Below are 13,658 nucleotides of genomic sequence, written 5' to 3' on the forward strand. Positions count from 1 at the left end.
CAGCAGGGTAAGGCAGGAAAGATGGTTGGCATCCTTTTTAAGCCTCTAGTAGGGAAAGTTCTCTGAGTGGAGGAGAGGAAGGGGAAGGACATGCATTTGGACATGCTGAGTTTGGGTCAGGGTTTTGCCCTCCCATTTGTCAGCTCTGTAACTTTGTATAAGTGCCTTCTTTTTGTGCCTCAGTTTTCTCATTATCTATTAAGGCTAATGTGTTATCTCCTAATGCTGGTGTGCGCCTTCAAGGGAGACTATACATTGGTTTGTGGTAGAAAATCTAATCTCCCTAATTATAGATTGTGAAATTAGGAACCAGATCCTGCTGTTTTTCCACGCATATTCCTTCTGGTAGCATACAGACTCTTTTACTGTCAGTCTGGATTAGCACTGTCCAATAGAAATATAATGTGAGCCATGTAAATATTCCAAAATTTTCTGTATTAAGAAAAGTAACAAGAAATCGGTGAAATTGGTTTTATTAATATATTTTGTTTACCCCAATATGTCCAAACTGCTATCATTTCAACATGTAATTAACGTAAAACAGTTATCAATGGGACAGTGTACGTCCAGTTTTTGTCCTCATCTTTAGAAATCTGGTTTGTATCTGACATTCCAGCCCATTTTGTTTCACACAAGTCACATTTCAGATACTTGATAAACATGTGGGGCTGGTGGCTGTGGTGTCAGTCAGCCTAGATCTGGACACTAGAAGGATGTACATGTGTATTCTTTGTCTTCAGGCTTGGAGAGCAATTGTTTCCCACCAGAAAGAATAGAGCATCTGCTAACTGCCCTTGCCAGGCAGCCGTAGCAAACAAGTTTGAGAGTGCAAGATAGAAGCAGGCTCCACATTTCAATTTCCCAATTTTCTATGCTCTTTTAAGAGTAAGTGGCGAGGTACTTCAGGTAGTAATTGTTCTTTTATCTCTCTTACAGAGTTCCCCCAGATGCTTATTTGCCAGATCCTTTCTATGTTATGTCAGTTGAAATGTATGTTTATTCTTTCCTTCAACAAGTATTTATTGATTGTCAGCCACGTGTATTAGGCACTGTGGATGCAGCTGTGGAAGATAAGCAAGCCCTCTTTCTTTTTAAAACTTACATTCTAGAAGGAAATTAATTTGTAATTTTCAGATGCTAAATGTAGAAATTGAGAGTGACTTATAGTTTAAGAAATGGAAATTGGTTTCATTTTCAAAAACTATCAAAATTGGTTTTCATGGTGAAAAAAAAGGTAAAATTCGACCTACACGAGGATGAGAGCTCCACTGTGCAGTGTGGGAATAGACTCAGTAAAGGTTAGTATTCCAACCTTTTTACATGAAAGGATCATTTTTGTTTTATACTCCTGTGGTTTGGGGAATGGATAATGAGAACAAAGAAATGTAAAGTTCAAGTCGGTCTTTGGTCTTCATTTTCCCCATTATTTCTGCAAATGTGCTGACATGCTAGTATTCCAGGTCCAAGGATTCTTCTTAAGGGAATTCTGGAAGCCAGCTGATTACTACTCCCTCCCCACTTAGGTATAGCATAGCAGGGAGGGCTTACCTTTCAGATTTTCAGTGGAGATTTTGGCTTACTGAACTAAGCGGCTTCTTAGTCACAGATTAGTTCTATAAACATTTATATAGCTGCCACTTTATGGTTGGGCATTCTCTACCGTGTTCGTAAGACAGAATTTTTGCTCTTCAGGAATTAACGAGGTGCCTTTCATATGCTGGGCCCAGGGTGAAAGCAGGGAAAGAGACAATAAAGCAAGTTTAAATAAAAGTAAAATTAAGAAAATTAAAATAAACTTTTCAAAAAGCCATTTTGTTTCTTGAGGAGTGGTTTTAGGAAAATCATACTGGATTAAAGGATTGAGAATGACCCAGCTGTGTCTGTACCTGGGCCTGTGCAAACCTGTGATAATTCATTTAAGTGATGTGGCCATGGGAGTGCTTCTCTGATCCTATTTAGAGCTAAAAGGGAATTTAGAGAACAAATCCAAGCCTATCATTTGCTGAATGAATGAGTAATCCTTCTCTTACTCCGGGAGGAGTTTTGGAGGAAGGAGGTTCTCCTCTGGCTTTTGTTGTATAATAGACGGTTTTGATCAGAGGGAATATTTATAGTATTGGAAGAAGAGATGGTACCAACTCTAGTTAGTTAAAAGTGTAACAAATTGATTGTAAGTATAAAAGTCACTGAGGTTGGCTAGAGAGAGCAAAACAAGAAGAATCTGGCAAAACTTCACCGCGTTTACCTGATTGTTGCTACAAGGTAGACAAGAATCAATAGCACAAGTTTTACTAAGTAGATTTGAGGTTAAGGTTAAAGCTGGACTACACATGCATTTGTCTGCCTGCCCCGACAATTAGGATATTTTAATGGAGAAAAATTACAGAAAAGGGTAATATGCTTAACATAGTAAGTGCTATATAAGAGTTTGTTACTATCATCATCATCAGCAGCAGCAGCATATGATTCCAAGGAATTCACCGCTGTCGTGATTCACATTCATAGACAGATAAGAGACGTGTGATCAGTAGTTTCTTGATCCTGTGTTAAGACTTCATATTTTAATTTGAAAAATTTGTAAATGACTGAAATGCATTTGCTTACTACCTTTATATTTTATTCATATATGGATGTATTTGAAATACAATGACACATATAAAATATTTTGCAAATAAGTGTTGGTGTTAATCATGCCTTTGATTTCCAGGAATCTCCGTATGGATTGTAAAGCTCTTTCTTTGTGTCTGAACCCATATTCCTGGCTCCTGTTGGCCATCTCGTTGTGGGTGCCTCCATATTTCTTGGCCCAAATGGAATTTGTCACCTCTGGAGGTTGCTCCAAACCGTCTCTTTTTCTTATCTCCTCCTACTTACCCATCTGAGATTCCTCCAGATCATCTTTTTTTTTTTCTTTAAGTTTCTGTTTCAATTGAATCTAACGTTTCGAGGAACCTCCACACCATTTTCCACAGTAGCCTCACTAGTTTGTGTTCCCACCAACGGTGCATGAGTGTTCTTTTTTCTCCACATCCTTGCCAACACCTTTTTATTTCTTGTGTGTTGAGTTTAGCCATTCTGACAGTTGTGAGGTGATATCTCATTAGAGTTTTGATTTATATTTCCTTGATACTAAATGATGATGAACATCTTTTTATGTGTCTTTTGGCTGTCTGTATGTCTTTGGAAGAATGTCTACTCATGTCTTTTGCCCATTTTTTAATTGGATTTTTTGTGCAGTTTTTTTAGTGTTGAATAAGTTCTTTGTATATTTTGGCTACTAACCCTTTATCAGATATGTCATTTGCAGATATCTTCTCCCATTTCATTGGTTGCCTTTTAGTGTTGTTGATTGTTTCCTTCACTTTGCAGTAGTTTTTTTTATTTTGATGAGGTCCTAATAGTTCATTTTTGCTTTTGTTTCCCTTGCCTCAGAAGACATACATAGAAAGAAGTTGCTACAGCTGATGTCACGAAGTTCCTGCCCGTGTTCTCTTCTTGGATTCTTGTCTCAAATTTAGGTTTTTAATCCATTTTGAATCTATTTTTGTGTGTGGTGTAAGAAAGTCATCCAGTTTCATTCTTTTGCATGTTACTATCCAGTTTTTGCAACACCATTTGTTAAAGAGACTGCTCTTTTCCCATTGAATGTTCTTTCCTGCTTTGTCAAAGATTAATTGACCATGTGGTTGTGAGTTTATTTCTGGGTTTTCTATTCTGTTTTATTGCTCTATGTATCTGTTTTTGTGCCAGTACCATACTGTTTGGATTACTGTAGCCGTATAATATAACTTGAAGTCTGGAATTGTGATGCCTCCAGCTTGGCTTTGCTTTTTTAAGATTGCTTTGCCTGTTTGGATTGCTTTTGGCACCACTTTTGTGGTGCCATACAAATTTTAGGACTGTTTGTTCTGGTTCTGTGAAAAATGCTGATGGTATTTTGATAGGGATTGCATTGACTCTGTCAATTGCTTTGGGTAGAATAGATATTTTAACAATATTTGTTCTTCTAATCCATGAGCATGAAATGTCTTTCTGTTTCTTTGTGTCCTCTTCAGTTACTTTCGTCAGTGTTTTCAAAGTACAGGTCTTTCACTTCTTTGGTTAGTTTTATTCCTAGGTATCTCATTATTTTTGGTGCAGTTATAAATGGTGTTGTTTTCTTAATTTCTCCTTCTGCATGGATCTCACAAACCATTAGATCATGACCTGAGCCAAGAGTCAGATGCTCAACCGACTGAGCCACCTAGGTGCCCCAAAATGCAACAGATTTATTTACATTGATTTTGTGTCCTGCAAATTTATTGAATTCATGGATCAGTTCTGGCAGTTTTTTTGGTGGAGTTGTTCAGATTTTCTTCCTATATATAGTATCATGTCTGTAAATCGTGAAAGTTTTTACTTCTTCCTTACTGATATGGATGCCTTTGATTTCTTTTTGTTGTCTGATTGCTGTGGCTAGGACTTCTAGTACTGTGTTCAATAAAAGCGGTGACAGTGGATGTCCTTGTCTTGTTCCTGACCTTAGGGGAAAAGTTCTCAGTTTTCTCCCATTGATGATAATAGCTGTGGGTTTTTCACATACGGTTTTTATTATGTTCCCTCTAAACCTACTTTGTTGAGGGTTTATATCATGAATGAATGTTGTACTTTGTCAAATGCTTTTTTGCGTCTGTTGAAATGATCATATGGTTTGTCTCCTTTCTCTTGTTGATAGGGTGTATCCCATGGTTTGATTTGCAAATGTTGAAACCCCCTTGCAACCTAGGAATAAATACCACTTGATTGTTGCGATTTTGTTAGTATATTGTTGAATTCAGTTTGTTAGTATTTTATTGAGGATTTTTGCATCTATGTTGATCAGGGCTTTTGGCCTGTAGTTCTCTTTTGTGGTGGTGTCTTTATCTGGTTTGGTGTCAAGACAGTGCTGGCCTATTGGAATGAATTTGGAAGTTTTCTGTTTTTAAGAAAAGTTTGAGAAGAATAGGTATTAACTCTTCTTTAACTCTTAGATAGAATTTGTCTGTGAAGCCATCTAGTCCTGGACTTTCGCTTGTTGCGTTTTTATTTTGATTTCTGATTCTATTTCTATGCTGGTTATTGGTCTGTTCAAATTCTCTATTTCTTCCTGTTTCAATTTTGGTGGGTTATATGTTACTCGAAATTTATCCTTCTCTTCTAGGTTGTCCAATGTTGGCCTGTTCCCTTATAATACTTTGTGTTTCTGTGGTGTTGGTTGTTATTTCTCCTCTTTCATTTGTGACTTTGTTTGAGTTCTTTCTCTTTTTTTGTTTTTGATGAATTTGGCTAGTGGTTTATCAATTTTGTTGATCTTTTCAAAGAACTAGTTCCTGGTTTCATTGATCTGTTTAATTGTTTTTTTTAGTTTCTATAGCATTTATTTCTGCTCTAATCATTATTATTTCCTTCCTTGTGGTTTTGGGCTTTGTTTGTTGTTCTTTTATTGGCTCCTTTAAGGTGTAAGGTTAGTTTGCTTATTTAATGTTTTTCTTGCTTTTGAGTAGGCCTGGATTGGTATAAACTTCTTTTTTAGAACCACTTTTGCAGTATCCCAGAGGTTTTGGACTGTTACGTTTTCATTTTCATTTGTTTCCATGTCCTTTTTTATGAACTTTGATTTCCTTTTGACCCATTCATTGTTTAGTAGTGTGTTATTTAACCTCCATGTATTTGTGGTCTTTCTAGATTTTTTCTTGTGATTTACTTCTAATGTTATAACGTTGTAGTCAGAAAAGATGCATACTATGACTTTGATCTTGAATTTGTTGAGGCTTGTTTTCTGGGCTAACATGAGATCTGTTCTAGAGAATGTTACATATGCAGTTGAAAAGAATGTGCATTATGCTGTTTTAGAATGGAATGTTCTGAATATATCTATTAAATCCATCTGTTCCAGGGTGTCATTCAAAACCATTGTTTCCTTGTTGATAGGATTTCTGTCTTGATGATCTGTCCATTGATGTAAGTGGGGCGTTAAAGTCCCCTACTATTATTGTATTATTATGAATTAGTTATTAACTGTCTTATGTCTTTGGGTGCTGCTCTGTTGGGTGCATAAAAATTTATAATTGTTATATTTTCTTGTTGGATTGTCTCCTTTATTATTATATAGTGTCCTTCTTAGTCTTCTGTTACAGCCTTTGTTTTAAAGTCTATTTTGTCTGATATAGGTATCGCTATTCTGACTTTCTTTTGTCTTCCATTTGCATGATAGATGTTTCTCTGTGTCCTCACTTTGAATCTGCACTTGTCTTTAGGTCTAAAATGAGTCTCGTGGGCAGCAGATCCACGGGTCTTATTATTATTATTATTTTTTTTATCTATTCTGTCACCCTGTGTCTTTTGATTGACATGTTTAGTCCATTTACACTCAAAGTAACTACTGGTAGGTATGTTTTTATTGTCATTTTATTATTTGTTTTGATGTCTGTTTCTGAAGATTTTCTCTGATCCTTTCTTGTTTTTCTCTCTTTCATGTTTTACTGATTTTCTTTAGTGATATATTTTGATTTTTTGTCTTTATTCTTTGCATATTTATTAGTGGTTTTTGATATATGGTTGCCATTAGGTTTTTATATAACCTCTTCTGCATATAGCATTCTTGATTAAGTTGATGGTCCTTTAAGTTTGAACTCATTCTTTACTCCTCTCCTCTCTACATTTTAAGTATATGGTGTCATATTTTATATCCCTTTATTTTGTTAAATTTTTGACTGATGTTTTTACAGAAATACTCATTTTTACTGCTTTTGTGTTTCCTACCTTTATACTATCATTTCTGTCTCTCCTTTCCACTCAGTCCCCTTTCATATTTCTTGTAGGGGTGGTTTAGTGGTTATGAACTCCTTTAAGTTTTATCTGAGAAATTCTTTATCTCTCTTCCTATTCTGAATGATAGCCTTGCCGGATAGAATAATCTTGGCTGCACATTTTTGCCTTTCAGCACTTTGAATGTATCATGCCACTGCCTTCTAGCTTAGAAAGTTTTTGCTGGAAAAATCTCCTACTGTCCTTATGGGTTTTCCCTTGAAAGTTAATGCCTTCTTTGGTCTTGTTGCTTTTAAAATCTTTTCTTTTTCATCATATGTTTTCCAGTTATTATGTGTCCTGGTGTGGATCTGCTTTTGTTGATTTTGATGGAAGTTCTTTGTGCCTCCTGGATCTGGATATCTGTTTCCTCCCCCAGATTAGGGAAGTTTTCAGCTATTATTTCTTCATATAAATTTTCTGCCCCCTTTTCTCTTTCTTCTTTTGGGACTCCTGTAATATGAATATTACTATGTTTAATGGTGTCACTGGGTTCCCTAAGTCTATTCTTGTTTTGCATAATTCTGTTTTCTCTCTTTTATTCAGCTTGGTTACATTTCTTAAGTTTGTCTCCTAGGTCACTAATTCATTCCTCTGATTCTTCTATCCTACTGTTCATTCCTTCAGGTGTGTTTCTCACTGCATTTACTTTTCACCCTTTATCTCTGTTGTTTTTCCTTCTCTATATGTTAAGGCCCTCATTTATGTCTTCTACAATTTTCTCAAGTCTAATGAGTGGACATATGATCACTCTTATTTCTATATGTTTTGCTTAAATCTCCGGCCATGGCCTTATCCCAGTCTTTCTTTTGGGATAAATTTCTCTGTCTTCTCATTTCCTCTAAGTCTGTATGCCTCTTTCTGTGTGTGTTAGGAAAGTCAGCTACATCTCCTGTTCTTGAGGGTAATGGCCTTATGAAGACGAGAACCTGTAATGCCCTGCCATGTCATTCCCAAAGGTTGATGCTTCTGGGAGTGTCTCCAGTGTGTGCTGTGCATGCTGTGCTATTTTGTTCCAGCCACTTTATCCTCTAGTCCAGTTGTTTACAAAGGGCCTGTTTGCCTGATGTGGACAGTGTTGGATCCTTGGCTTGAATGTGGCATGTTTTAACTAGGCGTGCTCTGATCTGCTTGTGAAATGAGACCTCTTGCTGCTGCCACTGGAACCAAGGCTCCACAAACCTGTTTGGTTGGGAGATGTGTTGTGGACAGGAGTTTGGACTACTCTTATCAGGAAGGAGGACTGGGAAGGGCGGTTCCATCAGGATGTGGTGGGGTGGGGCTTGGTGTAAGCAAGCTAGGTAGTAAGTGTCTGAGCTGTGCTGGTTCCCACAGGTGGCCCTGTACTTATACTGAGGGATGGTGGAGGGAGATGGTTTCCCCCAGTTCCTCTGTTCCTGGAGGGGTTTCTTCACAGGTTCTGCCCCTCTGGGACATACTCCAAGATGTGGAAGCTCCAGGTGCTCTTCAGATGGCTGTTTCCATGCTGTATGTCTATGGGGTATTTGCCCTGCCTTTTCTCCATGAGCAACTCCAATGTCGTCTGAGCTCCCCCAGAACCGAGCATGCTGACCTTCAAAATTCCAGACTCCAAGCCCCGCTGGCTGCAAGTACTCATGGCCCTCTAAGCCAATTGCTGCCGGCATTCACCCTCCCTGTGGATTCTCCAATGTGCTAGTCTGTCTCTTGGCCCTTTCTGTTACTGTGGCTTTCCCTCCACTGTAATAATGGCCACAATCTGTTTCTCTCCCAAGCTGTCTCCACTCTTCCCATCCTCCTTGATGTAGTCTCCCCTGTACCCTCAGTTGTGGAGTTCGTGTTGCTATTCCTTAGAGTTGGGGAGTATTTAGGATGATATGATAGTTATCTAGTTGTAATCATAGGAGGAGGTGAACCTGGAAACTTCCTACTCCACCACCATCTTCCCTTCCTTCCCCAAATGTTGCCATTTTTAGTGCTGTGTTGTTACTTTGCTAAGCAAAGAAACAGGTAGAGTAAGGTTAAAAACTTGCCAAAGTTGTATAGCTAATAAATGACAAAGATAGGATTTCTACCAGCCAGATTAGATTTAATCTCCTCCCCAAACGTTTTTCCTCTTTGCTAACCTAATGATGATATTCTTGGGAGATTTTTGTGTGTGAGTCAGCATGTTTAAGATGGAAAATGCATATTAATAAAATTAGAAGATTGAATTAAAACGATGTGGCAGGTTCTAAGGCACAATTTATAGAAACTGTAATCTGCAGACATTTTCTTAATGATTCATTTTGTTGTATCTCTTTGGGCAAAAGAACATTTGCCATATAGTTATGGAAAGCTTGTTCATTTGAACATTTGTTTGAAATGGGTAATGCAAACCTTTTTTTTTTTGTGAAACACAATTCATAATTATAACATATTGAGTGAGAGCCTCATTTTCTTGTGTAGAAAGTAGACTTATGTCTGATTGAGAGAGTAAATTTGGTTTGGTGAATTAAGTTTTTAATATGTGGATAATATTCATTTCTGAAGCAGTATGTATGAACCACCTTTTGTAATCATACTTTAAGGAGGGCATTGTGTCTCTTGCATACAATTTTCTCAGAAGGTTTAGTAGTTATGCTTTCCTCTGTTGTTAAATTTAATGTATACAATCAATAGTTAATTACAGAATACCTACTGTATGCATAGCTAATCTTTATGTTGCCTTTCAGTTCTCTTTAAAGGTGAATGAAAGAATATGTCTCTCATGTAAATCAAAACCCTGTCTTAAAGGAGTATTTGCATGTAACTATAGGTGAAACTACCTTTTAGTTTTAGGAATCTCCATAATTTATTAATTTTTCCAGTCATGTTGATGTGAGACTCTCAACATTTGATTAAGCAAGAAGAGTATAATTCAGAAACTCACAGTTTTATTTTTTGCCAGGAAAGAAATTGAAATATGAATGGAAAAATTAATCTTCTCTGAGCTAATGACATGCATCCTAAAATGGAGATAAGGAGCTTTTATTGAACTTGAATAGCTTTGGATTGCTTTCAGCTACAACATGTTTCCATTTGTCAATATGATAACTTACTCTCTGAGTTTTATATAATCACATCCTATAAAGCCTGATGAATTACAGCATTAAGGAATTGTATTTTATGTAAAAAGGAAACTGCTGCCCATTGACTACTGATTGACGTATACTGTTAACACTGTAGGCAGTTAAATTCATGGCAAACCTCCTCGATTTTGTGGCTTTGTCCTATCACCTTATGTGGTTAGGATCTTGCAAAAGATTTTACATCCTGTGTGTTGAGATGATGGTCATGATCGTCTTATAAAGACAGTTTGAGGATAGCCTTGATTTCTATGTATTAAATCTTCATTTTACTTTTGTATCAGCCTTTCATTATTTTGAATCTGGAATCAGGGCAAAGAAGGAAGAGTCCTGGCAAGTGTGGTCCATCAGAGTTGGAGCAGTGTTTGCTTTCTAGGAGTAATGGTGGTGCCTTCACGAGATAGATGGTTTCTGTGATGAGATGTGTTCCTGGCTGTTTTGATGTCTTTTGATGCCTTTCTATTTTTTGAGCCTGATTTTCTCACCTCCTTTGTGCACCTTCCTAATATCTCTTCTGTAATTTACTTTATGCTTATTTCAACTAGAGTTAATTTTTATTGCTTTCCGCTGAGAACTCTGACTCATCCAGACAACAAAAAGTGCTTAGCATAGGTCCTGAGACATAGTAAATGCTCAATAAATATTTTTACTTAGAAAATTTTCACTTGCTCATGTTTACTTCCAAATGATCCTTAAAGAAACACCTTGGTTGACTTTAAAGGCTTTCCTTCACTGTCTTTATGAGTGGATCCCCTTCAACAAGTTGTGTCTTTTAATATTTTATATGGTGCATATTTTCCAAAGAGATCCCCCATTTTATAAAATGTTCCTTTCTATTCTTCCTGAATCTGCAGATATGCATGGGCTTCTCTGGTCATCTCCTTAGAATTTCTCTCTCTCCTTAGAATTCTCTCTAGAATTTTCGCTTCTTTTTCCTAATTGTCCTCTGGTGTTCACTGATAGAAACGGCAGGGGACCTATAGAGTCAGGACAAGATCAAGGCAGGTTGTAGGCAGGCAGGCTTTAGGGAAGTGCACAAGTAACTTCCTCTCAGTTTCCTTAGAAACTAATGAGAACAGCACTTTGAAAGTAAATGTCTTAACTTGAATTTCAGTGGTATACTAAAGCAAGGATTAATTATTCTTCTCACATTTTAACCAATAAAAATTGTAGTGGTGACATTAACCTTTGGCCTCTTGCTATGTGCCTGGCATCATGCTGAGCATTCAGTAAGCATTCATGTAATCTTCATTTAAACCAGAGGGAGACGTTTTCCTTTAGGGACTGGTTCTGAATATCACCAGATCTCCACATGCCCGTGATTGTGTATCCACGGTAACTGACATAATTTCACTTTCTGTTTTCTCAGTGTATCATTAATGCAGTTTATTTATCAACTTGTGTTTTAGAGCTACCTCATTGTGAGTAAACAAAGAAGTTATGTTGCCACATGGTCTCATTTTCCAGGACTTTCCTGTGAACTGTTGCTCCCTGGGGTCTTTTAAGTCACCAGAGGGTAGCTTATGGGGTTGTAAATGTAGAACAACTTTGCCTGGGCTAGGTAGGCATAGGGAGTAGCTCTGTATTAACTGTCCGGATAGAGTGGCCTTATTTATTTATTTATTTATTTATTTTTTTAATTTTTTTTCAACGTTTTTTATTTATTTTTGGGACAGAGAGAGACAGAGCATGAACGGGGGAGGGGCAGAGAGAGAGGGAGACACAGAATCGGAAACAGGCTCCAGGCTCCGAGCCATCAGCCCAGAGCCTGACGCGGGGCTCGAACTCACGGACCGCGAGATCGTGACCTGGCTGAAGTCGGACGCTTAACCGACTGCGCCACCCAGGCGCCCCTAGAGTGGCCTTTTTAATGAACTCTTAAATGTAAACAGACAAGTCTCTTCTGATTATGAAAGTAACATGCTTTATTATTTCGATTTAAAAAAACACAGAAAAGTACAACGAAGTGGAAACCTCCTCAAATCTCATTATCCAGAGGGGACCTTCCTTAATATTAACATATTTCCCTCCATTTTTCTTATGCATTCATTCATCCAGTCAGTCAGCAACATTAATTCCTGTGCACATATGTACATAAACATAATTGAGAGGCAATCTTTGTTTGTAAATTTGGGGAAAATATAATGCATATAGGCTTGTAATTCTGCTTTACAAATTTTGCATCATAACTTAAGCATTACCCAAATATTAATTTTTTTTCAAAAACACTGTTTTAATGGTTGTATGGTAATTCCAGTTTGACTATGTAATTTCTTTTTTTTAAACGTTTTTAATATTTATTTATTTATTGAGAGAGAGAGACAGAGACAGAGTGTGAGTGGGGGAGGGGCAGGAAGAGAGAGAGGGAGACATAGAACCCGAAGCAGGCTCCAGGCTCCCAGCTGTCAGCACAGAGCCGGATGCAGGGCTTGAACCCACAAACTGTGAGATCATGACCTGAGCCGAAGTCAGACGCCCAACTGACTGAGCCACCCAGGCACCCCTTGGCTATGTTATTTCTTATCATGACTCATTTAGATTTTTTTCCTGTTTTGGCATATTAGGTAATGCTAGTCTTATAATACATAAACTACCAAATTCCCAGTAGCTTAATATAATAAAGAAGTATTTCAGTTGTTTTAAGTTTATTTATTTAGTTTTGAGAGAGAGAGAGAGAACGAGTGGGGAGGGGCAGAGAGGGAATCCCAGACAGCCTCTGCACCATCAGTGTGGAGCCCGACGTGGGGGTCGATCTCATGAATCGCACTGTGAGATCATGACCTGAGCTAAAATCAGGAGTTGGACACTTAGCCGCCTGAGCCACCAGGAGCTCCTAAAGAGGTATTTCTTAGTCACTTAGAAGTCCGGTGTGGTGTTCTGAGGCTGCCTCCAAGTGCCGACTCACAGATCGAGCTTCCTGTCGTTCCACTCTGCCCCCTTCAACACATGGCTCCCAAACGTGACCTGGCAGTTGTGTTCATCCCAACCACTTAACAGGTGAAGAGAGCACGGAGGATTACCTGTGGACATTTTGCACGGGCCACATCGCTTCAGCTCACACTCTAATGGCCGAAGCTCCTCAGCTGATCACAGTGAACAAGAGACACTGGGCGGTTTTCTCAAGGCACACTCAGGAAGAGGAGCAAGTGGGTTCGGTGGTAATGTAGTATTCTCTGTAGCATTTAGAATTTGGAGGAAATGGGTCTCTTTGCGTCCTGGCTTAGGCTGAACGTGGACTGTACAATGAGAACAGACCTCTCCCTCCAGCTGTGTTTTGATTACTTCAGCCACAACTGACTTGACTAGAACATTGAGGATGATAATGCGTACTTCATGGAACGATTCTGATAAAAACACGCAAATGCCTTCTACAAGTGAGGCACTCACCCAATTCCCTTCCTTCTTCTTTTCCTTCTTTTTTGACCCAATCTGAGTGCATGTTCTGAAGTGTAATAAAAGGAATATAATAATAGTTATTAAAAACATCAACAGCAGATGAAAAAAAGGCTCATTGCTTTTGAAATAACACCCGAGTGTTAAACTATATTTAGTGTGCAGCTCGTCAGATGATTTGATAATGAGTATATTACTCATATACTGTTGGTTGATATTTTCTAGGGAGATGGTGGTATATGAAATCAAAAGTTGAATAATTTTGAAAGAAAATGAAAACCGTTCTTTTTTACACTCTAACAGAATAAATATTACCTAAGGAATTATGCTTTTAAGATGCTACGCTATTCCCCA

At 37.9% G+C, this 13,658-nt stretch overlaps 1 protein-coding gene across 3 annotated transcripts in view; it reads left to right on the forward strand.

Moving 5' to 3' along the window:
- The window catches only part of SUCLG2 (succinate-CoA ligase GDP-forming subunit beta), a 334,454-nt gene that overhangs the window by 56,535 nt on the left and 264,261 nt on the right, over nt 1–13,658 (forward strand). The window lies entirely within an intron of this gene.

The sequence above is a fragment of the Puma concolor genome, chromosome A2 (assembly GCF_028749965.1).
Source record: "Puma concolor isolate L17-30 chromosome A2, mPumCon1.1.hap2, whole genome shotgun sequence".
Lineage (NCBI taxonomy): Eukaryota > Metazoa > Chordata > Mammalia > Carnivora > Felidae > Puma > Puma concolor.